General features: G+C 43.0%; 1 protein-coding gene across 4 annotated transcripts in view; it reads left to right on the top strand.

Moving 5' to 3' along the window:
• Nucleotides 1–2,540: 2,540 nt before the first annotated feature.
• STAT3 (signal transducer and activator of transcription 3) overlaps nucleotides 2,541–26,866 on the top strand; it is a 64,095-nt gene continuing 39,769 nt past the window's right edge. For 2 of the 4 annotated variants that reach the window (XM_033847817.2, XM_019939422.3), the window contains exon 1: nucleotides 2,541–2,748. The gene's annotated coding sequence lies outside the window, so the exon portion shown is untranslated. The remainder of the gene's footprint in view (nucleotides 2,749–26,866) is intronic. The other 2 variants (XM_019939421.3, XM_019939420.3) reach the window with 1 other exon arrangement.

Raw genomic sequence — 26,866 nt, 5'->3', positions numbered from 1 at the left:
ACCTGATTCTCATTCTGAGTTTGCCTGTAGTCTCTATCTGTGGGACCCTGGACCAGTCTTTCGTCTTTCAACTTTCTCGGCCATAGTTTCCTAGTGGAAAATGAGAATTATAACAGTACCTACCTCACAGGGTTTTGGTGAGGATCAAACAAGATAATCTATGTAAAAAGCTTAGCACAGTTCCTGGAAAGTGGTGATTGTTTTATGAATGTTAATCATTAATTTTATTTATCAGGAAGTAGGCTAACAAGTGGATTCATTAGAGTCCAATGTGGAGAATGCCAAACTGGATGGGGAAACAACCTGCTAAAGGAGTCCAGCAGAAGAGATCAATTTTGCTAGGAAGAATCTCAGAAAGCCTGGAGGCGGTGATGTGGGAACCCGGCTTTGAAGAATGAGTAAGAGTTCTCAGGTAGGGAATGAGGAAAGAGAAGATATTCCAGGTGGAAGCAAGGAGATTTGCAAAGGCATGAAGTTACAGAAGGTGTCCACATGTTTGGAGGAAGGTGATAAATTCAGTGTGGGAACTTCCGGGTGTGTGGGATGGAGGGGATGAGACTGGAAAAGGGAGTTCAGATCAAAGCATTGGCTCAAGTGAGAGAAACTGCTGACTTTAAGCCAAGGGCAGCCTTGGCGGTATGGAGAAAGGCCAGTGGCTGGGCTGGAGGGAGCTTTTGTAGGTGGAACAGATAGATTCAGGGCTAGATGTTCCATGTGAATTGAGCGGAGGGCAGTGAGGGAAACAAAGGCCAGCTGCAGAGGAGTCAGGGAGGAGGGCAGGGTTTGGGTGGATGGAACAAAGTTATGAGACGTGGACTCTCAAATCCACTGCACCACCAGGGAAGTCCCAGACCCTATATTGTTAAGGAGGTAGTCAACTGCATGGGAGAGCACAGCTAAAGCAGAGTTTAGGTGAAGTGGAAGGTGGGGGATATCTGTCCTGAAGTGAAGATTAAGATAAATGCAGCCACCAACACACACACACACACACACACACACACACACACACACACACACTACGGACACATATAGCAATTTCCACGCCGGGCTGGGTCTACAGGAGGGCAATAGGAAACTCTCAATCCCACCATGAGTGACCCTATCAGTTGCCCTATAGATGCTCTCACCTCTCACTTGCATATAAGGTGGTCCAAGGGTCTAAATTGGGGAACCAGGAGAATTTGTGAGTAAAAGCTCATGCTGAATATTTCTGGGACTAGACTCCATAGTCACCAGCAAACTCTCAGAAGTATCTATGATCCCCCAACGGTTAGGCGTCATTGGTTTTCTCACCAGAAATTAATAAGAATAGCTATCCTTGGGGAGAAGGATTGGTGGGGGAAGGGGGGAGATTTTCAGTTTTAAGTTTTGACTTTTCTTAGCTGTCTGAATTTTCTAACCACAAACGTGTGAGTTTCATTGAAAAAACTGTCATCAGGGTTTATTTGGGTGGTGAGATAACAGGCCCTTTTTAGATTTCATCTTACTACCTCTTTGTACTAAACAAACACAACAAACACAAACAAACACTAATAGCTGTTATTTTTTAAAAACCCTGATAGTCTTAACACACACACACACAAAATCACACTATTATGCAAAGTACATCCTCTATTATGTAAGGTAAAATGTCTACGTTTCCTATAAACTACTAGTTTTAATGCAGTAAAACTTGCATTCGAAGTAGATAAGGCGAAAAAGAAAAAGGCACACCATTTCAAGTATTTCAACTCAGACGCATAAAAACAATGTGTATATGTGTCATTCTTCATCTGTACTGTCTCCTCATTCCCTTGAACCGGCCAGTGTGCGAGCCGTTGGCCTTTGATGCTCGAAGCCAAGACGGAACGCAGGACTGGGTTAAATCCACTACCCTCTCCCCACGCACTCTAGTAATTACTCTATTTCCACGTCATGTTTCCGGGTGTGTGTGTCCCGACTCACGCAGAAACTGAAGTTCAAAGCAGGCGGGAGTCACCCATGTTCTTTTTGCTGTCCCCAGAAACCCAATTCAGGCGTTGGGCCCCTAGAGGATCTGGCGATACCTGGGGACTGTCTAACTGGCTGATTCCCACGTGGTAAGTGGCTCCCGACCTCGCCCCCACGTGGTGTCAAAGGCCGGGAAGAGGGAGAGCAGGCAGAAGAGAGCCGCATCAGGGCCATTTAAAGTGTCTTGACGTCACGCACTGCCAGGAACTCAGCTGAGTTTTCAGCAGGACATTCCGGTCATCTTCCCTCCCTCCCCCCGGGCCTCTCTGCCCAAGGCCTTGGTTCTTCTCCTGCTGTTACGGAGGGAGGAGCACTAAGCCCTCGGAACAGCCAGAACAGGGGCGTTCCCAGCCTTCTATTGGCTCCGCCCTTTCTCCAAGAGGCTCTTCTTATTGGCCAGTGGGTGGGGCATCGGTTGTACAGTACACTCACCAGGGCCTCTGGGTGGCCGAGAAAACTGGTTGTCTCATGAATTATGCATGAGCGGCGTGTCAGGGCCCGGCGGGGTTGGGCGGGGATTGGCTGGAGGGACTGTAATTCAGCGGTTTCCGGAGCTGGGGCAGCGTAGACTGGTAGGGGGAGGCTGGGGTTCTGACGTCGCCGCGGAGGGAGCGAGCCCGAACCGGATCCTTGACAAGAACCCCAGCTCGGCGCTTACCCCACATCTGCTAGGCGAGACTCCGCGGCCTGAGGGACCCCGCGGCCCGCACCCCGGCGCAAGCGCAGCCCCGGCCAGTCGGGCCTCAGCCCGAGCAGCAGGTGAAGGGGATTAAGGGTGGGGCTGCCCCCCGACGGCCTCCAGGCCTGGGCATCCCCGGGCGGGGGCGGGGGGCGAGCGCTGGGAGCCTCTGGGGTGTTTGGGGGAGTAGTGGATGGAAACTTCAGTGGGTCGAGGGGTTACGAGGAGAAACGGAGGGTAGCTCTGAAGGGACAGCTCCCCGGGATGACAGGAGCCGGCCTCTGAAGGGACAGGGTGCGCTGGAAGGAAGTTTCGTTCTTTGGAGAAAGGGGAGACGCCGAGGAAGAGAGAATGGGCTGGAGGGGGAGGACTGTGGGGCGAGGGCACTCTAGGGTAGGGGGGCAGGAGTGAGGGACAGCCCCCCAACTTCCTGCTCCCTGGGGCTCTGGGGACGTTCCGGCCACAGGAGCGACTGTCACGCCGGCGGAGATCTCCACAGAGGTTGGTGGGGCGGGTTGGCAAGCGCCTCCTCCCCGCCCCCCGGCGGGGCCCGGCGGCTCCCGGCTGAGCCACTTCCTCCGCCTTGCCCTGTTCCCGCTCCTTTAGGAGCCAGCTGTGCCCCCCTGGAGGAGGTAGGAATAGGTGTCTTCCCCCTACAGCCTCATGGACTGGTTGGTTGTGGGTAGGATTATTGCATAAGAATCAAGTTTCCTGTAGGGAAATTGACAGTCTTGTACTCTTTCTAAATTCCCTCCCGTCTTTTTCTAGGTTAAAGTCGTGATTCCCTCCTCCCCCTTCTAAAAAAACAGAATAAAACCCCCATCAAGCCAGCTCTAGAGGGAAATAAACCTATTTCCTCCTTGACATTGTTCTTTTATAAACACCTGGTAAACTTGGCCAGAAGATGAATAATTGAGCCCTTGCGTTTACTGGATTGTGGTGTTGCTTAATTGCATAGGACAGAATGAACCAATCCAGAGTGGGAGTTTTCTGTCACAGAGCCAACATCTTGGGTAAATGCAGAGGAGAGGGAAACGAAGACAGGCTGGCCTTGGCAAAGTCATGTGTGCAAACTTTACCTGTGTTTGGGGGTGTGGTTGCACTTAAGTTAGCAAAATTCAAACCATCACCCAAGTTGTTTTTCCCGTGTTTAGTCCACATCCCTCTGTGTTATATCAGGTGGATGTATGGTACTGACACACTTATTCGTATTAAAAATGTATGTAAGGTGTCCCTGCTGGTTTTTATTGTGTGTGCATCTAAAGGGTATATTTATTCTGTGTGTGGGTTGTAATTTTTTGGCTGGCTGGGCTGATACAGCATTGGTTTGAATAAATCAGAACAGTAAATTATCTCAATCTTTTATATGTGGATTTAGACTGTGTTATGACTTGATTCAACCAATTTTCTGTTTTATATTAAATATATCTATTCCCTGAGTCAACACATTTATTTCCTTATTACATGTGCCAGACTGGGGTACTAGTAGAATTTTTGCAGTGACATTTGCACAGTGGGATGGAGGAAAGAAATCTTCAAAACAAAACAAGACAAAAAATGTAGATGTTAGAGACTTGATCTTATTAATCTCTATATCTGCTAGCATATCCACCACAAAGAACCACTAGAAAATTCATAAATCTTTTATATGTAGTTCTTTTGGGAAGAATAGCCATGTAGAAATATCCACAGTTATGACTTGACCCACAAAGGGTAGGTAGTTCATATAACCTTAACTCTGTTTTGTAGATAAGGAAATTGAGATCAAAGGAACAAAACACTTGCCTGGGGCAGCAGAGTGTCATAGTGGTGGAATTTGTACCTTCTGTATATTTTGTTTGCTTTTGACTATCTATGCTTAAGTATTAGATCTTGATTTAGTGTGACTGTAGGCCCTGCTGGGAAAGATGTCAGTGAAATTCCGACATATACCTAGACAATGAAATACCACCAGTAGTCTGTAAGACTCCAAGGGAGATATTTAATAAACAGGTGAAAAATGATGTACAAATGGGGTTTCCTTAGGTTTTTAGGTTTTGTTTTGTTTCCTATCTAACTGCTATGGCTAACTTGGGAAGTAACTTTTTTTTTTTTTAAATATTTTATATTGGAGCATAGTTGATTAACAGTGTTGTGTTAGTTTCAGGTGTACAGCAAAGTGATTCAGTTATACTTTTACATGTATCTATTGTTTTTCAAATTCTTTTCCCATTTAGGTTATTACAGAATAGTGAGCAGCATTCCCTGTGCTATACAGTAGGTCCTTGTTGGTTATCTGTTGTAAATATAGCAGTGTGTACCTGTCAGTCCCAAACTCCCAATCTGTCCCTCCCCACAAGTAGCTAACGTTATAGTGTGCATAATTTACCATCAGAATTTAGCTGTTTGCTAATGGAAAGAGATATTTATTTAGGCAAGTTTGTAGGTGAAGGACAGTCATGACCTAAATGTCATATAAACCAAAGTGCCTTGTGGCTTGATCAGGGGTCATTTGTGTCTCTAGAAAGTTGCTTTCTCCTCCCTGCCTCCGCACATCTTGACTTTCAGATGGTGAGATGGGGCAGAGGTGGTGGCCATCATTACAGATGCCGAGTCTGGCACCTTTTAATCTTATGGCTTTCTCAGAGGTGATGTACAAATCAACAAATATTTACTTTTTACAACTTCGTGGAAGTTGCTATGAGGAACAAGACGCCTTGTTTACAGAACTTGAGGTCTACTGAGGCAGCTTCATAAATGCTTTATCCATGTAGTGCAACATGTTTTCCTCAAAGAGGTGGTGAGACATTAAGCCTGTGCTGTCCAACAAGGTAGCTATTATATATTAAAAAACATATAGCACAGATATAGAACATTTCCATTATCGTAGAAAGTTCTGTTGGACAGTGCTTCACTAAGCGCTACAGGTCTTCAGTAGAAGGATTGGTTATGAGGCTTGCAGTTGTCTAGAAGTCTTCTTGCTAACTGAGAGCTTTGATCTGGGGCCCAAATAATGGTTGGCATTTGACAGATATAAAGAATTTGGGGTGAGGAGGTATGGTGATATAACACAAACAAAATCCTGGTAGTTTAGGAAGGTAAGTAGGGGAGAAGGAGTGCCTGCATATAAGAGGTCTTGAATGCAAGACCAATGAATTGAAAGATTTTTGAGACTGAATACTGGTGTTTAATCATGGAGTGCCTGCCCCATGCCTGACCTTGGTTAACTTGTACAAAGTAAGTCGGTACATATGGCCTCTGCCCTAGGGGAGTTGTCACTGAAGCTGACCTTATACACTGGGCCAGCACTCAAAAAGAGGGGTCCTGACTTATTGGATTTGTGTTGTTAAGTGCAGAAGTGCTTTTTGAGGATTTTTAATTGGCTACAAATGTCCACTCACATTTTCTGTCTTCCATATTTAAAAAAATTTATCATAACTTTTGGGTCATGTATAACAACCAGCCAAAGAGCACTTGAAGGGCATCCCCAGATCCTGGAGAACTCCTGGTGTCCTGGGGCAGCCTTGGTGAGGTCCAGCAGGATGACACCCCTGGGCTACTTCACACTTCAGTCTTTGTTGGTTATCGTGAAAAAAAGTAATATTGTGGTTACACATTAGTTACAAGGAACCTTGGCTTACTATGGGGCACTTTTGTCAGGAATGCTAGATGGTACTTTGGTGGTAAGTTGTTTGAAATGTCTCCAGTTTTTAAAAGGAATAGCATATGCAAGAAAATTTCTGTTATGGTCAGTTCTCCTATATCAGTATTATCACAACTCGGTTCAGATCAGCAAGCATATTATATATTGAGAGCTAACTATTGTGCTAGGCAGGATCCAAGGATAATGCACTATGGTCCCTGTTTTCACAGAACCGGAAGTGGTGTTGTCGGGGCCGGGGTATGTGCTGTGTCAGTATGGACTTAGGGTTGGGAAGATGATAGCACAGTGGTTCAGAGGTCAGGCTCTGGAGTCAGACACATCTGGGATTGGATCTTGGATCTGCCACTTCCTAGTCAGAATCTGAACCTCAGTTTTCTTATCTGTAAAAGGATAGGATAACAGTACTTATCTCCTAGGGCTGTTGAAGACTCCAGGAGATAATGCAGGTAAAATACTTAGCATAATGCCTGGTACACATTACCAGGAGATTAACTCTTTTTAGGGGTGAGAGAAAGGCTTTATCTTAGAGGGGTATTCACATGGGAACACCTGAAAATGGTTTTGTAGGATCGGTAGGAATTCTCCCAACAAAGCTGAGTGGTGAATAGTTGCATTCAAGGCTGAGGGAACATGAGCGTGCAGAGGCTTAAAACAGCATAGTGTGTTCAGGGATCTATAGGTAGAAGTTCTTAATTTAGGAGAACTGAGGGGAAAGGAAGCTACGGCTCTTAGCCCTTCTCTTCTGTTAATAATTGGGTTCAAATGTCATTAAGTTGTTTTGTCCTGTTTATGAAAGTAATGCATGCGACTGTAAATAAATTTATATTTGTAGAAATATAAACTATGTATATTTTATATATATGTCTTATTAATTTGGTGTATGTTTCTCCAGCTTTTTTGCAGCTTTTTCTACTTACCAATTTATCTTGGACTATTTTATTGCAAATTCCTTTTAGTTTTATTTTTTATAAATTTATTTATTTATTTTTGGCTGCGTTGGGTCTTTGTTGCTGTGCGTGGACTTTCTCTAGTTGCGGCGAGCAGGGGCTAGTGTTCTCTGTGGTGCACAGGCTGCTCACTGCGGTGCCTTCTCTTGTTGCAGAGCACGGGCTCTAGAGCGCAGGCTCAGTAGTTGTGGCGCGCGGGCTTAGTTGCTCCATGGCATGTGGGATCTTCCCGGACCAGGGCTTGAACCTGTGTGCCCTGCATTGGCAGGTGGATTCTTAACAACTGCGCCACCAGGGAAACCCCACAAATTCCTTTTTAACAGCCTAATAAAAGAATAATAAGGAAGGCAGATCTGCCCCCCAAATAAAACAAGGTTTAGATTGTCTGGCTTTCCTTTCTGCTACGCCCCCCCCCCCCATCCATATGAATAAATGACTTCCCTAATCACTGAACTTTTCCCTGACTTTTTAACTACATCAAACAAGGAACTTATGTTTTGAGCTTTCTTAAGGTAGCTGTTACTGTAGTGTCGAAATGCTTGGGCAGTGAGTTTGAGGGTTTCATGGTCCACAGTTGCAATAAGAGTTAAAAGAATGGTGATGAGATCAGACTTCCTGGGCTTTAATCCCAGATCCAGCACCTCTTAGATCTTGGGTCAGTTGCTTTAACTTCTCCAGGTTTCAGTTTCTCTGTCCATAAAATGCAAATGCCAGGTCCAGTTGTAAGGGATTCGTGAGGATTGAGCAAGATTTGAAGCAACGTATATGAAGTACTTTGCACAGTGCTTGGGAGATAGCTAAAATTGGAGTGCTTAATAATTACTATTATTAAAACCTGCAATATCTATCTAACTATAAAGTCAGGCCAGTTATGATTCACAGTAACCTTTAATGACCCAGAGGAAAGAAGGAGTAATCAGGAGATTCTAACCTAATAGGAAAAAAACTAAATGAATAGGGATGAGGGGGATTTACACTGTGGTGGAGGAAATGAAGTCTATCACGTAAAAGGAATAGACAAGGCAAACCATAAATTCCTGTTTACACAGATGCCCTTGTCATACATATGTCTCTTTGCGTCTTCTGATTGTGGCCCATTTATTTGAAGTAATATTCAACACATTAAATTTTAATGACCACTTAGGATTTGAACAGTCCCTTGGAGTTCTTCTTGATACAAAAAGTGCAGATAATATGAAAGGTTTCAGGGGTATGGGAGTCAGGCAAGGACGGTGGGACAGCATGCAGCTTGGGGGGTTGAGGCAGCATCCTAAGTAGAGTGATCTGTACGAGGCTGGGAAGTGATTTGTCCCTTCACTTCTGTGTGTGTGTGTGTGTGTGCGCGCGCGCGCGCGCGCGTGTTTTCATTGGAGGAGTCTAGCTTTGCTTTCCTGTCTTGTAACTTTCCTTTGCAAACAAATACTCAAAACAGCCTTGTGGTTTAAGAAGAGCCATTCAGCACCTTCATGAAACGGGTTCTCTTGCACCAGCTCTCCAGTTTGGGGTCAGAGACGGCTGGAGAGAAAAGGCCTCCCGGCTGTTTCTTGGCCGAATGTGGGGCAGAAGGAAGCCAGCAGAGTTTGAAAGAGAAAGTAAACCTTCTGGTAAATAAATGGCTTCCCCATTGTGGAGGAGGAGTGCAAATTATTAGGGGGATGTTTGGGTAGTTTTTGTAGAAGCCGTTTCTGAAGACTGATTGAGATTATTGAAGGTGAGCCCGATTTAGGAAAACCCTGCCTGGTCTGCTGTGAACTGACTGTTTTCCCGCTTTGTTGATTGATTTTATTAGTTTGTGGCAGCCTGACCTCGCATTCTTGTTATGAGAATTGGAGGATTTGAGTGTGACCTTGAGCACCTGCTTAGGTGAAAGCTTCTTAAAATGCATGTTTTTCGCTTCTTTTCTAATGTTAATTTTGTTTTTACTTTTGAGCAAACGCTTTTCCTGACAGAGTCTAAAATCAGGAGACTTTCCTTTTGTTCTCTCCTCACCCCCACCCCCCAGTTCACCCAAATGTAGTCCTCAAAACCTCAAACCCCAGATGTTAGCTGTGTAATTACCTCTCCTCTAAACCAAGCAAAGTGCAATCATCCATTGAGTTAGCATTAAAATCGTCAGCCTTCGAATTTCTTTCTACTTGTGGTTTAGTCACAATAAATATTTAATCTCAGACCGACTTTGCCTTTGGGCCTCTTTTTATCAGTAGATTTAGGGAAAGCAAGTTTATTGAAACATTAACCAAAATAGAACGTAATTAGGATGGTCACTCTCTTGTGCACAGGGGCAGATGGAATAATCAAAGCATTCTGAAGCCAAATTTCAATATTTATTCTTCTGGGGATTTTTTTTTTTTTTTTGCAGTACGTGGGCCTCTCACTGTTGTGGCCTCTCTCGTTGTGGAGCACAGGCTCCGGACGTGCAGGCTCAGCGGCCATGGCTCACGGGCCCAGCCGCTCCGCAGCATGTGGGATCTTCCCGGACCGGGGTATGAACCCGTGTCCCCTACATCGGCAGGCGGACTCTCAACCACTGAGCCACCAGGGAAGCCCCTCAATATTTATTCTTAATTCCATGTGTTATTGTCCCTTTTCATTCGAGTACATAAATAAGAGTGGCCTGTAAGTAGAAGCAGCTGGGACACTTGAGGGTCCTAATTACTACGTTGAAGAATCCTAGGTTCATGGAGCCATTTAAGATTCCTGTTTCTCAAATGTACTGCTGTGGTAGGGGATGTCAGTAGGGGTGGGGGTGAGGGAGGTTAGGTGAACTCTGTACTTCCCACTCAATTTTGCTTTGAACCTAAAATTGCTCTAAAAAGTCAAGCTTATTAATTTAAAAAAAATCCTGCAGAAATATCTGAGGTGTCCTGGGTCAGAAGTGCCCGGTGTACAGCTGTGTGATTCCAATGACTTCCTTCTACCTCAGGGTACCCTAAGCTTGGCAATGAGAGTTCCATGCTTTAACCCAGTGAGTATCTCTCAAGTAATGGAGAATGAGATGAACCTGCTTCCTCTTTCCTTAGGAAAGATAGGTTAAGAATGCCAGTCTTAACCACAGATTTGCAGCAAGGATGTATCAGTTTTGTTTTTCAGTTCCAGATTTCAGTTTTCTTATTTGGGGGGGTGGGGTTTTAATTAGTACAGTAAGTGGAAAGTCTCCCCTTCACCTTATCCTCTGAACTCTCTCTCCCAGGGACAGCTAGTTACCTATTTCTTATCTTTCTAGAGTGATTGTGCGTGTTATACAAGCAAATGTGTTATTCTCTCTCTCTTTTTCCTTCCAGAGATAGTAGCAAATTATACGCGTAACTCTGTATCTTACTTTTTGTCACTTTGTTTATCTTAGAAAATATTCCATGTGAATATGTTTATATCCGCCTCATGTTTTTAAGATCTGCATGGTGTGGATTTAGGGTGGGATGAAATATTCAGTATTGTGATCTCAGGAGAACTTGGAGGGGAAATTTCAGTTTATTGTTGCTTTAAAAAAAATTCTTCATAGTAGTCTTCTAGGCTATGGATGTCATAATTTATTTAATATCCTAATGATAGGCATAGACTGCAGAATCTAAAGACAGAAAGCAGTGTTGTAAGTATCATCATGTTTGTCTTGAGGCACGTATGAATACATCTGTACCTGTATACTTTTAATGTTTTAATCATCATATGCATACTGCTTAGAAATGTAGCTTTTCAATGAACAGAGTGCACATTTCCCTTCTTAAACGTATATTTAATTCTGGGGGAGAAGTCTAGCTACCTCATTTTTTTTTTTTAATATTTATTTATTTGGCTGCGCCGGCTCTTAGTTGCGGCAGGCAGGATCTTTGTTGCCGTGTGCGGGATCTTTAGTTGCAGCATGAGGTGTCTTTGGTTGCAGCATGCGGGATCTAGTTCCCTGACCAGGGATCGAACCCAGGCCTCCTGCACTGCGAGCATGGAGTCTTACCTGCTGGACCACCAGGGAAGTCCCTAGCTACCTCATTAAATATGAAACCCCAGTGAGTGTCTGTTACTTGGGCAGGTAGGAATTGTTGCACACCCTACCCACCCCCCCCCAATATTTTTTAAAGCTTGCTGTTCATATACCTATGATACCAAGGTCCAGCTTCTATTAATGTCAACGGCTCCATCCTTAAATCACCACACACTGTTTTGTGTAAGCTCCCGCTGCTCCTTTGGCCAGTGGTCGTGGGGTTTTTGTTGTTGTTTTTGTATTGTTCCCATGGATAGTTTGCTCATTGATGCTTCTGTTTGAGTTGTCTGTAGGAGCAGTTCTCAGAGTGTGGTCCGCAGACCCCGGTGGGTCTCAGAGCCTTTCTTGGTGGGTCTTTGAGATCAAAACTATTTTCATAGCATTATTTGTGTTTTTTATGTAGTTGGCATTTGCACTTATACTAGTAGCCATTGTACTCAGTGCACTCTCAGGAAAAAAAAAATCTGATTTCCCTTAAGAATGTCTGTGATCAAACAGTGAACAATATTAATTTCATTATCTCTCAACTCTTGAGGATGTCTTTTTGATATTCTGTAATGAAATGGAAGGGATGCCTAAACCACTTCTGCATAGAGAAGTACAGTAGAAAAGCACTGTGGTATTGTTTGAGTTGTGATCTCATACTAGCTGCTTTTTTCATGAAACACCATTTTTACTTGAAAGAATGATTGACAGACTGATGGGGATATTGGTAGGTATTTTCCCAAAAATGAATGAAGGGAAGCTTTCTCTTCAAGGAAAACAATTGACAGTATTTGTTACCGATGATAAAGTTTAAGCTTTCGATGATAAATTAGAGTGTGAGAAAACTTGTATCCACTACTGTGACTTTGACGGCTTCCCAGTATTAATTAATCTAATTTTTTGACAATAACAAATGTGATTTTGTGATAGTTTATAATGAAATGTGTTGACATTTGGAAGGTCTGCATGTCTCTGAAGTAGTGTTTTCCAAATGATTAATGCATGGCATTACAAAATCATGCATGGGAAAACATTCTACGCAGAATGCAAGATAGACTAATGGATCTTAATGTAACTGAGTGTGAAGAGTTCATTGCTGTGGTTTCAGAATCTGCATTGCATCTAACCTTTAAGAAACTACTACTTGTCGGGCTTCCCTGGTGGCGCAGTGGTTGAGAGTCCGCCTGCCGATGCAGGGGACACGGGTTCGTGCCCCGGTCCGGGAGGATCCCGCATGTTGCGTAGCGGCTGGGCCCGTGAGCCATGGCCGCTGAGCCTGCGCGTCTGGAGCCTGTGCTCCGCAACGGGAGAGGTCTCAATAGTGAGAGGCCCGCATACTGTAAAAAAAAAAAAAAAAAAAAAAAAGAAACTACTACTTGTCAAGTTTTGGTGTAATATTAAAGAATATCCAGACTTATCTGCAAAGATAATTAAGATACTCTCCTCCTTTTCCAATTAGTATGAAGCCAAAATTTCTTCTACACTTCAACCAGAACAACATACTGCAACAGACTGAAAGAAAAACAGAGTTGTGAGAATCCAGCTGTCTTCTGTTAAGCCAAGCATTAGAGAAATCATTAAAGAAATTTCCAGAACTTTAACAATGCCAGTTTCCATTTTGTTGCTGTTGTTGTTTTGGAAAATAGGTTATTTTTCATAGAGATGTTATTTATGTAATAGGTTTATTGCTTTTTTAATAAATTAATAAATATATTTAAAATTTCTCAGTTTTAATTTGTAATACAGTAAACATTGGTATACCTCCATAGAGAAGAACTCTTAGGGCTCCCCAATTTTTAAGGATATAAAGGGGTCCTGAGAACAAAAAGTTTGAGACTTGGTCTAAAGGTTTTAGCATAAGAACCCCTGGGATACTTGTTTAAAAAACAAGATTCTATGGTTCTGTTCTAGAGCCTGGTTTAGTAGATCTAGTGTCATTTTTAACAGGCAGCCCTGATACAGGTGGTCCTTGGTTTGAGAAATGCTGCCCTAATGAATCATAAGCTATAAAAGTCTTCAGATTAGTGAAGTCATATCCACAGGGTTTAGAAATCATTGTTGTTTTGAGGATGAAGGTAAATGGTAGATATGTGGTCTACTAAGTAAAAATACTTTGGAGATTTCTTTTTATTCTGTTTGTTCTTCTTAGTATTTATGGAACTGAATATTAATCAAATAGATTATGACTATCAAAAGCATCACTTTACCAGATTAATGTTCAGTTTGGTTTTATTGATAGATTATCCATGAACATATTAAGACAGTTTCTGAAGGATTGGATTAACTTCTAAAGACAATTCTGGTAAAGAATTGTCTTTAAATTCTATAAGAAGTGTTCTATTTCAGACATGTCTTTTAGTTTAGTACATGTAATGTAAATAAAGCTCTCATTTTCCTTTCTTCTTGCAGTTGCTTGTATTACTAATTCAAAGAGAAATTTATTTGTCAGAGATCACACAGCAGAAATAAGACTTAAAAACCCCAGCCTAAACTGGAATAGTGTTTCTAAATTCTAAATTATTATCTTTATAAGTATTTATTCTTTTTCTTTCTAAGCCATGTCCACTACCTCACTTACATTGTCAGATTATAATGTCATGAGTAATTGAGGCTTTTTCTTAACCTTTGCTTGTGTAGATGCTAATGGATAAGATCAGCTGTTCTCTGAAGAGCGCTCACATTGTGCAAAATTATAATGTACAATGAGGTCACTTATTTTTCCAAGTATATTATTCATTTTGATAAGACTTTCATAGAAAAGCTTGTCTAATTGGGGAGATAGCTTATCTTCCTTCTTAAATATAATTGAAACTTTATGGGGTCAGATTTATCTTTTTTTTTTTGGCGGTACGTGGGCCTCTCACTGTGGTGGCCTCTCCCGTTGCAGAGCACAGGCTCCGGACGCACAGGCTCAGAGGCCATGGCTCACAGGCCCAGCCGCTCCGCGGCATGTGGAATCTTCCTGGACCAGGGCACGAACCTGTGTCCCCTGCATCGGCAGGCGGACTCTCAACAACTGCGCCACCAGGGAAGCCCAAAGACATTAACTTTTTAAAAAAATTTATTTATTTTATTTGTTTTATTTTTGGCTGTGTTGGGTCTTCGTTGCTGCACTTAGGCTTTCTCTAGTTGCAGCGAGTGGGGGCTACTCTTCGTTGCGGCGCACTGGCTTCTCATTGTGGTGGCTTCTCTTGTTGCAGAGCATGGGCTGTAGGCACGTGGGCTCAGTAGTTGTGGCTCGTGGGCTCAGTAGTTGTGGCATGCAGGCTCAGTAGTTGTGGTGCACGGGCTTAGTTGCTCCGCGGCATGTGGGATCTTCCCAGACCAGGACTCGAACTCGTGTCCGCATTGGCAGGCAGATTCTAAACCACTGTGCCACCAAGGAAGCCCGACACATTATTATTAACATTAGAGTTCACTCTGTTTGCATTCTAGGAATTTTGACAAATGTATAATGACATATATCCACCATTACAATATCATACAAAATAGTTTCACTGCCCTACAGATCCCCCGTACTCCACCTATACATCCCTCCCCCAAACCCCTGGCAACCACTGATCTTTTTTAATATCTGCATAGTTTTATCTTTTCCAGAATGTCATACAGTTGGAATCATACAGTATGTAGCCATTTCAGACTGCCTTCTTTCACTTGGCAACATTCATTCAGATTCCCCATGTCTTTTCAAGGCTTGGTAGTGCATTTCTTTTTATTGCTGAATAATATTCCATTGTCTGTATGTACCACAGTTTGTTTATCCATTCACCGATCGAAGGACATCTTGATTGTTTCCAAGTTTTGGCAATTAAGAATGAAGTTGCTGTAAGTACTCATGTGCAGGTTTTTGTATAGACATAAGTTTTCGGCTCATTTGGGTAAATATCAAGGAGCAATATTGCTAGATCCTAACTGAAAGAAGGAGTAAGAATGGTGGGTTGGAGGGTCACCAAGTTGAAGGGATACTGCTCTGTCACCATCCTGCTCACCCTTTTAGTGGTATTGGACACAGCTGAGCATCTTTTTTTTTTTTTTTCTTAAAACATTCTCTTCTCTTGGCTTCTGTGACATTTTCCCTGGTTTTTCTTCAGTCTTGCTGGTCTTTCCTGCTTGCCTTTCCTGGTTCATCTACCTGAACACTAATGTTGAAGTGCCTCAGGCCTCTGTCTGGGGCTCTCTTTTCTCCTCTTTTTCTATATTCTCTCCTTGGGTTATCTTATCCATTACTTTGACTTTATCATCTCCATCCTGATGACTGACTGACTACCAAGGGCGTATCTCCAACCCAGGTGTCTCCAGGCTCCCAATTCCTGTGTCCTGATGCTTAATTGACATTTCCCCTTGGGCAGTTGTAGTTATCTCCTATTTATCTTGTCCAAAACATAACTCTTTGAAGTAGTTGGGGACTTCCCTAGCGGTCCAGTGGTTAAGACTTCACGCTTCCAATGCAGGGGGCACAGGTTTGATCTCTGGTTGGGGAACTAAGATCCCACATGCCGCGTGGTGCAGCCAAAGAAATAAATAAATTAAAAAATTGAAGTAGTTGATTTACAGTATTGTGTTAGTTTCAGGTGTACAGCAAAGTGATTCAATTAAATATATGTATAAATTTTTTCAGATTCTTTACTATTATAGGTTATTACAAGATATTGAATATGGTTCCCTGTGCTATAAAGTAAATCCGTGTTGTTTATTTTATATATAGTGGTGTGTATCTGTTAATCCCATACTCCTAATTTAAACCTCCCCCCCAAGAAACATAACTCTTAAGCTTTCTGACCACAAGCTTGTGCCCTTCTCCCCACTCAGCTTTCCCCATCTAAGTAAATGGCATCACCACCTAGCCCATGGTACAAACCAAAAACCTAGGAATAGCCTTAATTCCCCCTTTCTCTCATACCTCTGCTTCTCTTCAAATCATCAGCAAGTCCTGTTGCTGGTTCTACCTCTAGAGTTTTCTTAAATTCCTTTACTTGTCTCGTCCTGACTTCTGGTCCTGCTCTATGGTAGACTAGATACCCTGAAAACCTCCCCTACAAAACACCAAGAAATGTTGGATACACTGAGCTCTCCAGGAAATTAGGGAAATCTTCAGAGGCAAAGATCAAACAGAATCGCACCAAAATAAGGGAGAAGTCCGCCTATGATGGGTGTGGGTGTGGGGGGCATTTCTCTATCCCCATTACTAAAGATTTTTAGTTTAACAGCCCCTCTAGGCAGCAGACAGGGTCTTGCTCTTGGTAAGGAGTCGGCCAAGTCTGAAAGAATTCCTAAGCATAGGCCTGTCCATTTTAAGATTTGAATTTACACTCTCTTTGGTCCTGGAAACTCCAATCTGAGATTCTTAACATAATAAGGTCCCTTTTCCTTTAGGAGTCACAACAAATAGCTTACATCCTTCCAGATGCCATATCTGAAGTATGACCCCAGTCACTAACTACCCTACATCTTTACTGCTCTTTTCACAAGTGGTAATTATCGTCCTCATTTACTTGTCTGTCTTCCTCCATCTCAAGGAGGGAAGAGACCTGTCTGTCCTGTTCACCACTCTATACTACTGAAGGATTTTTGTATTTTTTTTTTAATGAATGAACAAATGAATGGGTCAGTGATTCGAGTAAGTAGGCTCCTATTGAGAGAAGATAAAATGATGTTGCATCAATTTTATTTTATTTTGGTACTAAGCATTTCACTTTAAAGCAGTTTAAATTTTTATCCAGAGTAATGCATACAAATAATTTAGAAATTGAAGAGTACTGAAAGACTCATGTTGAAAACAATAGTCTTCTGTCCCATCCATTCTCATTTCCAAGTATTACTTCCCAGAGACAGCTGCTTTGAAAGCATTTAGCTTTTTTGGGGGCGTATTTACTTCTGTGCTTCTAGATAATAAGCTTATGCTGCTATTTTTAAAAAATTTTTATTGGAGTATAGTTGATTTACAATGTTGTGTTTCAGATGTACAGCAAAGTGACTCAGTTGTACATGTACATATATCCACTTTTTTTTAGATTCTTTTCCCATATAGGCCATTACAGAGTGTTGAGTAGAGTTCCCTGTACTCTAAGCAGGTTTTTTTTAGTTATTTATTTTGTATATAGTAGTGTGTATATGTCAGTCCCAGTCTCCCAGTTTATCTCCCCATCCCCTGATACGCTACTACTTTTGAAATATCAAGTCTTAGACACCTTTTAACTTCCTATTACCATTGGTGAAGGTTTTCTTTCACCACCGCTCTTCCTTCCCATACCTCACAATGAAATCATAATTTTTATTTTTTAAATTTTTTTATCATCATAATCTTTAAACCACTTTAGTTAAACCACTAAATCATGCATTTTATTTTGACTAAATAAGTATTGTTCACTGATAAGCCAAGTCGTGTACTATGATTACATTTCCTTTCTCATGCAAATATTTGTTTTTTCTGGAGTTAATGTTTTTATCTTAAAAATTGATTAAGTTTTCTTATACCTATTGCTAACTTTCCCCACATGTTCCAGCAGTTCTCTCAAATGCCTGGCAGTTTACTTCAGATATTTAAGCACATTGACAATCTATTCATCATTTTCTTGGCATCCCTCTCACCCCATCATCCTGCTGCAATCTGGGTCTCCTTTTTTTTTTTTTTTTTTTTTTTGAGTACGCGGGCCTCTCACTGTTGTGGCCTCTCCCGTTGCAGAGCAACAGGCTCTGGACGCGCAGGCTCAGTGGCCATGGCTCATGGGCGCAGCCGCTCTGCGGCATGTGGGATCTTCCGGACCGGGGCACGAACCCGTGTCCCCTGTATCGGCAGGCGGACTCTCAACCACTGCGCCACCAGGGAAGCCCTGCGTCACCTTTTATTACTCTCCTATGTCAGATTCCCTTTTTCCTAGATCTCGCGTCTTCCTCTTTCTGGCTTGATTGCTTCATTTGCTGAACCACAAATTCTAGTAACACGCTATCAGGAAAAAGGTGCCTGGGAAATAAATTTTCTTTTGAGCATCTGAAATCTCTTTATTCTTTCTTCACACTTGAATGATTGGGTTGGGTGGGCACTGAATCATTTGTTCATCATTTCGAAGGCTCAGTTGGCTTTGAATCTTTCAGTGTCTGTGTTGAAAGTTTTTTTTTTTTTTTTTTTGGCTGTATTGGGTCTTCGTTGCTGCGCGTGGGCTTTCTCTAGTTGCGGCGAGTGGGGGCTACTCTTTGTTGTGGTGCGCGAGCTTCTCACTGCAGTGGCTTCTCTTGTTGTGGAGCATGGGCTCTAGGCGCACGGGCTTCAGTTGTGGCACATGGGCTCAGTAGTTGTGGCTCGCGGGCTCTAGAACGCAGGCTCAGTAGTTGTGGTGCACGGGCTTGGCTGCTCCACGGCATGTGGGATCTTCCGGGACCAGGGCTCAAACCTGAGTTCCCTGCATTGGTAGGAGGATTCTTAACCACTGCGCCACCAGGGAAGTCCCTGTGTTGAAAGTTTGATGCTGTTCTGATTTCTGATCCTCTCCAAGAGACCTGGTTCTTTTCTCTGGAAGTTTGTATGACTTCTTCATTCCCACTGTTCTGAAATTTCACAGAATGTGCCTTCATGCGGGTTTATTTTCATTCATTGGATTGGGTTCTAGATGGGTCCCTTTCAATCTGGAAAGGGAAATTCTTATTATTTCTTTGATAATTCCCACTTTACCATTTTCCCCTTCTCTTTTTCTGTGAATCCTCTTGGTCAGATATTAGATCTTTTGGACAGATCATCTGAGTTGTGTTTTGTTTCCCCTCTGCTTCTATTTTCCATCTTTTTTGTTGTGGATTATATTCCAGAGGTTTCCTTGGCTCTTACAACCCATCTATTTAGATTTAAATTCTGGGTGACATTCTCAATTTCAAGAGTCCTTTCTCAGTTGCCATTTTCATCTTCATTTTTATCCTATTCCTGAGACATATATAATTTGTTTCTTTGAGGATACTATTTATAGTTTTGTGAAATTTTTGTATACGCCTAGTATTTTCTGATTCCTGAATTCCTTTTTTCTTTTGTTCATCTCTCTCTCTCATGTTGGAGGTTTTCTTCAAAAGTATTCTTTCTGTCTTCTGCTGGTTTCGGAGAAAGGTAGTTATCTGGAGGATCTAAATGCTTCTTATACAGATTTTTCAACCAATTCTCCTATTTTTAGCCAAACTTCTTATCCCTCCCTTCAACCATATCTACCACCTCCAGCTTTGAGCTTTTTCAGGGTTATACAGCATACACTTACTGTTCAGCTTTCTCAGCTGTGCTAGACAGTTACCATCACTCTGCTTTCTGGATTCCATAATTTTACTGACATCTTTTGTCCACTGTCATCTCATTTCCCATTCTTTGTCCTTGTGGGTTTGTACCCATTGCCCCTGCTTTACTGTCACTTTAGAAGGCCTGTGGGTCATGTTTAACCAGAAGATCTGTGTCTTGTCCTCTTGAGCACCCCTGTGTTTGCACATGCGCTGGTCCCTCTGCTTGGACTGGCTACCCCTTCCTCTCTAGCATTACCAGCTCTCCTGCAGAACTGCTGTACCTTGGAAAGCCAGTGTACCTTGTAAAGTATAGCACCACTCCATTTCCATGTAATTACCTTGTTATTTGTCTGCCTTTCTTTCAAAACTGTATCTTCCTTGACAGGAGGGACCAGTTTGGACAAGTCCCAGGAACACCATTCACCTTGTTATTTTGGAGTTATGTTCCAGGAGTACACCCTGAACTTGTGCATTCCTCTCACTCTGGCAGAGAGACTGTGAATTCTCCAATTCTGTGTTCCTTGGGGCTTAGCAAAGCACCTAGGAAAGAGGCACTCAAATGTTCAGTAAACCAGTGACACCTCTACATGTGGCCTTCTAAATGTCACAAGTTGGCTAGAAAGCCTCTGAGATGGAGATGTAGTGTATAGCATGATGACCATACTTAACCACACTGTATTGTATGGTTTTTGTTAGTTTGTTCAGTTTTTGTTTGATTTGTTTTTAATTTTGGCTGCACTGAACAGCTATGCGAGATCTCAGTTCCCCGACCAAGGATTGAACCCGGGCCACGGCAGTGAAAGCCCAGAATCCTAACCACTAGGCCACCAGGGAACTCCCTTGTATGTTTGAAAGTTGTGAAAGAGTAGATCTTAAAAGTTCTCATCACAAGAAAAAAATCTAACTTTGTGAAGTGATGGATGTTAACTAAACTTACAGTGGTAAGCATTTCACAATATACACATATTTCAAATCACTGTGTTGTATACCTAAAACTAATACAACGTTATATGTCAGTTGTAGCTCAATAAAACTGAGGAAGAAAATAAAATAAAAGAAGACCTCTGAGAAAATGATATATTTTGTTTCTGTGCATTTTTGTCTACCGAGGTCACAGTATGTGATAAACTTTTTTTTCAGACCCCAACATATTCTTCAGAAGAATAGCAACTGTGACTCTTTCTTTCTGCCTGGATAGAAGATTTTCTCTTTGTAATCAGACTTTTCCCTACCATTCTAGCCGTATTTTTCTAGTTGTAAAATTGAAGGCTTGACCTACTCCTTGTCCTATTTTGTGGTGGAAAGAACACTAGACTAAGTCAGGAGACTGATTATTGGATGTTGTTCCCAATGGTCATGTCAGTGATCTATTTCCATGCCTGTGAAGTGAAGAGGTTGGATTTTATATATTTTAAGAGCTCTTAAACAACAATAACAACAACTATATGCTTTTTGTTATTGAGTTGGAGCCCAAGTGTCTTGAGGGTACAACATTGAAAAGCAGGCAATAGATTTCCTGTGTAAAGAGATTTACTGTTGATTCTAGGTTGGGTCGTAGACCTTTCACTTTGGGAATATCTCAAAATAAACTTACTCATCCGAGTGGTTTTGTTTTATGAGATACCTCGTTTCAGTGTCTATATGTCAGTATTTAGTTATATAATTTCTTCGGTTCTCCAGTACTACCAACAGGCTCAAGTCATGTAATGTTCCCTTTTAGATGGCGGCAGGGAGCTAAAGTCTCATTATTGCGATTTAAGGAGTAACAACTCTACTGTGTAACAGTTTAGCTTGATAGGAAAAGCCTTATAATAAAAAAAAAAATTGTGATGCTTACATTTTCTTTTTTTTTTTTGATTCTTACATTTTCATATAAATTCTTCTGTTGGGAAACTACATATTTGCTTTGTCACTTATAGAAAATTTTTATGAATTATTGTACCTATTAGATCATGCTTAAGGAAGACTAGCTTATGCCATTATGTGAAGTTAGTTAGCTGCTTAAGGTATTTCAGTCTTTGTGCTAAAAGTATGTTACAGATTTTTTCAGCTTATTAATTTTCATTCCTTTATTCAACAATTATTTGAGCATTCTCTAGGTACTGGGGAAGTAGCAGTGAACAGAAGAAAGTCTGTTCTCATGGAGCTCACATCCCTAGCAGGTGGTGGTGGGGGAGAGAAACAAAAAAGAAATCTGTGGCGTATTGGATGGTGATGAGTATGTGAAAAAAATTCCGCAGGGGTAGATGTGCTGTTTTAGATAGTGGTATCAAGGGACATTTGCACAGAGACCTGAATAAAGTGAGGGAGCGAGCCAGGTAGCTGTCCAGGGGAAGAGCTTTCCGGGAGAGAGAAGAAGGTACAAAAGGCCTAGGGCAGAAATGGGTGTGGTGTGTTCCAGAAGCAGAAAAGAGAGAGGTGTGAGCAAAGGAGTGAACAGTGGAGAGGTCAGAGAGGCATCCAGGGCAGAATGGACTGACTATCTGGTGGACCATGGTGGGAGTTTGGATCTTCTTCTGAGTGGGTTTTGAGCAGAGGAATGAAATGATCTGGCTTATATTTTGAGAAGATCTATAATGTGGAGAATAGACTGTAGAGGGACAGGAGTGAGAGCATCAAGCATCAGTTAGGAGTTTAGTAAGAGCTGATGGCGGCTTGGATTAAGATGGTCGCAGTGGAGGTAGTGAGAATTGCTCACATTCTAGATATGTTTTTTTTTAATTAATTAATTTATTTACCTTTTGGCTGTGTTGGGTCTTTGTTTCTGTGTGAGGGCTTTCTCTAGTTGCGGCAAGCGGGGACCACTCTTCATCGCGGTGTGCGGGCCTCTCACTATCGCGGCCTCTCTTGTTGCGGAGCACAGGCTCCAGACGTGCAGGCTCAGTAGTTGTGGCACACGGGCCTAGTTGCTCCGCGGCATGTGGGATCTTCCCAGCCCAGGGCTCGAACCCATGTCCCCTGCATTGGCAGGCAGATTCTCAACCACTGCGCCACCAGGGAAGCCCTCTAGATATGTTTTGAAGGTAGAGTCCACAGGATTTGTTAATGGATTGGATGTTGGGGGGAGAGAAACAGAGAAGGAGGAAGAGGAGTCGGCTTATATTAAAGGTTTTTAGTGTGAGCACATGCAAGAGTGGAGGTGTCATTTGCTAAAATGGGGAAGATTGTCATTTGCTAAAATGGGGAAGATTGGAGGGGAAGTTGGCTGGGAGAGGGTTTTTTTTTTTTTTAATATTTATTTATTTATTTTTGGCTGTGTTGGGTTTTCTTTGCTGCACGCGGGCTTTCTCTAGTTGCGGTGAGCGGGGGCTACTGTTTGTTGTGGTGCGCAGGCTTCTCATTGTGGTGGCTTTTCTTGTTGTGGAGCACGGGCTCTAGGATTCAGTAGTTGTGGCTCACGGGCTCAGTAGTTGTGGCTCGCAGGCTCCAGAGCACAGGCTCAGTAGTTGTGGTGCACAGCCTTAGTTACTCCTTGGCATGTGGGATCTTCCTGGACCAGGAATCGAACCCGTGTCTCCTGCATTGGCAGGTGGATTCTTAACCACTGCGCCACCAGGGAAGTCCAGGGAGAGGATTTTAATGAAAGGGTTAGTTTGGGGTACATTAAATTTGGGATGCTTGTTAGACACCCAAGTGGAGATATTGAGTAGGCAGTGAGATAGAGGACTCGAGTTCATGGGAAAGGCTAGGGCTGGAGATGTAAATTTGGGGATTGTCAGATGTTATTTTGAAGGAGTGAGACTGGATGAATCATTTAGAAAATGAGTACATAAAGGAAAGAAGAGATTAACTACTGAAATAGTTTTAACAGCAAAGTCTTTCCCTTTAAAACTCCAATTCCTTTCTCACGGAAGTTGGACTCTATTAAGATGGTATTCCATCACTATGTTAGTAAAAATGTTCTGGTCACCAAGTGTCATAAAGCAACTGAAATTTAGTTGCGTAAAGCAGCAACCATTTTATTGTGCTGACAGATTCTGTGGGCAGGGATTTGGGTAGCACGGCAGGGATGGCTTGCCTTTGCTCCACAACGTCTGAGGCCTCAGCTGGGAAGACTTGAACGTCTGGGGGCAGTTATCATCCGGAGGCTGCTTCACTCACATATCTGATGCCTGGGCCGGGATGAATCAAAGGCTGATCTCAGCTGGGACTGTACACCAGCTGCCTCTGTGTGACCTCTCCGGCCTTGGGTTTCTCAGAGGATGTTGGTTGGGTTCTGGAAAATGAGCTTTCTGAGAGAATCAGGCCTTTATAGTTGTATATCAATACTTCTGCTGGTTGGAGCAGTCGTGGGTTTAGCTAGATTCAAGGACAGGGAACAAAGACCCCTTCTCCCAACAGGAGTAGTAGGGGAGAATTGGAGGCATTCTAATGTGTGTGGCAACCACCAAAAATGCCCTTTGAATTTGAGGTTCTGCCCCCAAACCATAGTGACTTTGAAGGAAGGGGATCTAACACAGGATCCGTGGATGTGGATTCTCAGCCCCAGTTATACGGTGCTCCATGCTAAGTGACCAGATTACCTTAATATCTCTTCCAGGGAAAGTGGCCTGAATAAATTCAAGAAAATTTCTTCCTTCTCTTCAATGAGTGTTGAACTATATTGTGGGTCTGTGACACTGAGATTTAGAAATTTAAGTTCCCTTTCTCTGCTTTATTTGTCTGTCTTAAAAGAATTTATTTCTAACTTACATAGCATTCTAGATCAATGGATGCTTTTTGACTCTTTTATTTGGGCTTTGACCAAAGATACCAGTACCTACAGGCTTTTTTCCCCGGCAACTTGCCCTCCTCCTCCCTTTGTTGCCTTCAAGCCTGGAAATTTTGACATGATGGTTTGCTTGCTCAACTTAACAGTTGTTTCTCAAAGGCTAAACTCTTGTTTGTAAAAGTTGGTAGCTTGCCTCTGATTCCTGTGAGGATGAGTTGCTCAGCATTCAAAGCTCGTTGGAAGGATGCTTTGCTTCTCTCTAGAAAAACCTCCAAATTCTAGGTAACCAATCATACAGGGTAGAGCTAACCTTGTTTTCCTAGATGCGGTTGCGTATTGGTGCCGTACTTTTCAGTATTGTAGCCATCGGCGAGTGTTCAGTAGGAACTTTGGCAGTGGAGGTGGTGTTTATATGTGTGAGTAAAGGAAGCTATAAAGGAAATACTCATTTGGTGTCTTAAATTTGGTATCAGAATGATATATGTGAGGGTCAGATGGAGGAGATGGAATCAAAACAAAAAAAAGCCTGAGCCACATACCTAAGTACTGTGGGCATTCCGAGTTGAAGCAGTGGTTGGACTATGGGTAGGGTTAGGGAATGCCTCTCCAGCGGAGACAAGAAAGGGACGTATACTGATTCACTTTGTTATAAAGCAGAAAGTAACACACCATTGTAAAGCAATTACACTCTAACAAAGATGTAAAAAAAAAAAAAAGGGACATATAGTGCCACCAAGGGGAAAAACATTTTAGGCAAGAGCATCTTTGAGAAAGGAGCAAAGTCTGTGGGGGTGGAGGTGAGGGCGAGGGGGAGATGAGTTGACTTGACATTTTGAAAGTCATCTTGAGGCTGGAGAGAGGAGCTGGAGGGGCCAAAGTTGGCTGAGGAGTTGGGGAGCCTTAGCCGGGGGTAAAGATTTTGGGTGGGACAGTGTGAAGCTGGTGTATGTTTGTTTGTTTGTTTAATTTTTATTTATATATTTAAAAAATTTTATTTTATTTATTTATTTATTTTTGGTTGTGTTGGGTCTTTGTTGCTATGCGTGGGCTTTCTCTAGTTGCGGTGAGTGGGGGGCCACCCTTTGTTGCGGTGCGCGGGCTTCTTATTGCAGTGGCTTCTCTTGTGGAGCATGGGCTCTAGGCATGTGGGTTCAGTAGTTGTGGCTCGTGGGCTGTAGAGCGCTGGCTCAGCAGCTGTGGCACACGGGCTTAGTTGCTCCATGGCATGTGGGATCTTCCTGGACCAGGGCTCGAACCTGTGTCCCCTGCATTGGCAGGCAGACTCCTAACTACTGTGCCACCAGGGAAGCCCTGGTGTATGTTTTTGAACTGGGAGAGTTGCTGTGGTTTTACTCTTATTGAAAGGTCACTGAAGGGTCATCCTTGAATTTTTCAAACAGCAAAACTGAAAGAGTTGGTCTGCTTCTCAGAATACTTCTTACTGGACGCAGTGTCCTCGCCTGGGAGAATCTGGTGCGGTCAATGTAGCTGTAATTCATACCAGTGGTTTATTCATTCCATATTTTTTTTTGAGTATCTGTTATGAGCTGGGCATCCTGCTGGATGCTGCGGAAGTGAAGGGAAGACACACTGGTGATCAAAAGCCCAGGCTCTTCCTGTCCTCAGGCTGGCAGGCAGTCTGGCATAGAGGTTACAAGTGCAAGTTACGGAGTCACAGTGCTCAGGTCCAAGTAAGGAGAACGTCAGGATCTTTCCCAAAGCAGTGTCTCCCGGAAGCTAAGGGACATGCATATTCATGAAGGGGCTTGGGCAGAGGGGAATTCAGCATAGGATTAGGGCAAAGGTCTACAGAGTCCAAGCTTTAGTTGATTGAAGTCAGGAGGGTCAACATCATTGTTCTATCCTTCACCTGGATGGGGGCCTTAGTTCCTGCAGAACTCAAAGATATATTGTCATGTATATCTCTTGAGGAGGAACTAGGACTCTTCTTTGTTACTTCGCTGTTCTTTGACTACCTTTTCTTTGTTGTGCACTCCTGTGTTCTCTTAAGATCATTAATCACTGAGACCTGTTCAAGGGCAAGCATTGCAGCCAGGCGTAGATCACAAAATGGCTTAGGCCAAAATGGCTTCTCTTATGTTGAGAAAGCCATTCCTGGTTCACTTTCTGCAGGGACCCCCAAGCTATCTGCTTACAGACTTGTCACTTGTCTGCTTAAAACTCTACAGATCTCCCCATTACCCTTGGGCGAGAGTTCCTGTTTCTTTTTATGGCTCACACCAGAGCCTTCTCCAGCCTCATCTCATGCCATAGTTCCCTGATGCAGTCTCCACAGGGCTCTGCTTCATTACAACTGCCTGGACCCCATCCTTGGGGATGATTATTCAGTACATGTAGAGTAAGGACCAGCCTCCAGCATCTCAGAGCCCCTCAGGTGATTGTGATGTGCATCCTGGGTGAGACCTGATTCTGCTCTTGTTCCAAGGTTCTCAGTCTGGCCACACCTTAGCATTGTCTGAGGAGCTTTTAAGTATTGAAACCTGGTTCCCACCCTCAGCAATATTCCCATTTGGCATCTGGTTTGGTTCCCGGGCATCTCTATTTTACTTTTTAAAAAATATCTGCCCTTGGGCTTCCCTGGTGGCGCAGTGATTGAGAGTCCGCCTGCCGATGCAGGGGACACGGGTTCGTGCCCCGGTCCGGGAAGATCCCACATGCCGCGGAGCGCCTG

The sequence above is a fragment of the Tursiops truncatus genome, chromosome 20 (assembly GCF_011762595.2).
Source record: "Tursiops truncatus isolate mTurTru1 chromosome 20, mTurTru1.mat.Y, whole genome shotgun sequence".
Classification (NCBI taxonomy): domain Eukaryota; kingdom Metazoa; phylum Chordata; class Mammalia; order Artiodactyla; family Delphinidae; genus Tursiops; species Tursiops truncatus.
This window is presented reverse-complemented; position numbering and strand designations above follow the sequence as displayed.